Genomic DNA, 1,317 nt, shown 5'->3' with positions numbered 1-1,317 from the left:
GGCACTCTTTTAATCCCAGCACTTGCGAGGCAGAAGCAGGCGGATCTCTGAGTTCGAGGCCATCCTGGTCTACAGAGTTCTAGGACAGCCAGAGCTACACAGAGAAACCCTGTCTCAAAAAACCACAACAAAAAAGAATTGGTGTGATGTATTTTATACGTGTAGAGGAACGCTGGGAAAACGAGAGAACTATGCTGGGTGGAGCGATACACAGGTGAGTTCTCCAGCAGGACAAAGGTAAATCGCGACAAAATTTAAAAAGAAATCTCAACTTAAAGAAGCGGAATTGGCATCCAGTTCTTCCAGGAACTTCAGGCCCTAGGGCGACTTCCGGGGCACGACTCAAGTCATCTGTTTGCTGGAGCCGCCGGAACCCTCGCCACGCGCTCTGCTAGTTTCCAGCCGGCCTGCAAAAATCAACTTCCGGCTGCTCCGGAAGTTGTGGGGTCGTTTCCGGGGCGGACGGAAGAGGAGGAGGAGGAGGAGGACTCCGATGGGTCGAAGTCGTAGCCGCTCCCCGCGTAGGGGTGAGTCCAGAAAGTCTCGCGGCTAGGGACGGTGACAGGTGCTACCCACGTCCTTAACCTCGAGGGACCGGGAGAGTGCGGGACGGGGCGAGGCCGGGACTTGCTCTCCTCAGCCCTGCCCTGAACTAGAGTTCCACAGTCCCTTTGCTTANCTCCTGGGGGACCGNGCATACACCTAAGTCAGCCCGCCTTTCTCTGTCCAGTCCCTATAACCATCGTAGGTAACTTTACCGTGAAGGATTGGTGTGAGAATTAACGTCACCCTCCATAACATTCAACCTGCCTTGGCTCACAGATGCTTACTAAATGTCAGTGCCCTGCCTGGGTCTTTAGTTGGAAGTGTTTAGAATTTGAGACCGCATATCCTAATGTCTTCTGTACCCCGTCCCTGAGAGTATAGGACTGAGGCCGTGTAAGGTGGGACTTTGGGGAAACNTAGAGGATTTCTGTATCCTCAGCCATGTTAAGGGATTAGAATTAGTCTCTAGTTGTTTAGAACAAGGCTCACCTTCAACTAATACTCAATTATCTTACTAGGCAACCAGGGCCTCAAGCAAATTGAGCCTTCGAAGTGCAGTAAATGTCCAATAGATTGGTTTTCCTTTGGGAAATACCTATTGTGTAGCATTATGCCTTACTTTGGCCAGTTTACTAATAAGTACAAGACATGGTAGATCAAACAAGGGGGGGGGGGCGGGAATAGCCTCATACACAGCCATGCTTTCAGAAAACACAGAACTTTGTTTTAAAAATATGGTTCTGATTGAAAAGATAATCTAATTGGATATTA

This window comes from Mus caroli, chromosome 6 (assembly GCF_900094665.2).
Source record: "Mus caroli chromosome 6, CAROLI_EIJ_v1.1, whole genome shotgun sequence".
NCBI classification, from domain to species: Eukaryota; Metazoa; Chordata; class Mammalia; order Rodentia; family Muridae; genus Mus; species Mus caroli.
This window is presented reverse-complemented; position numbering follows the sequence as displayed.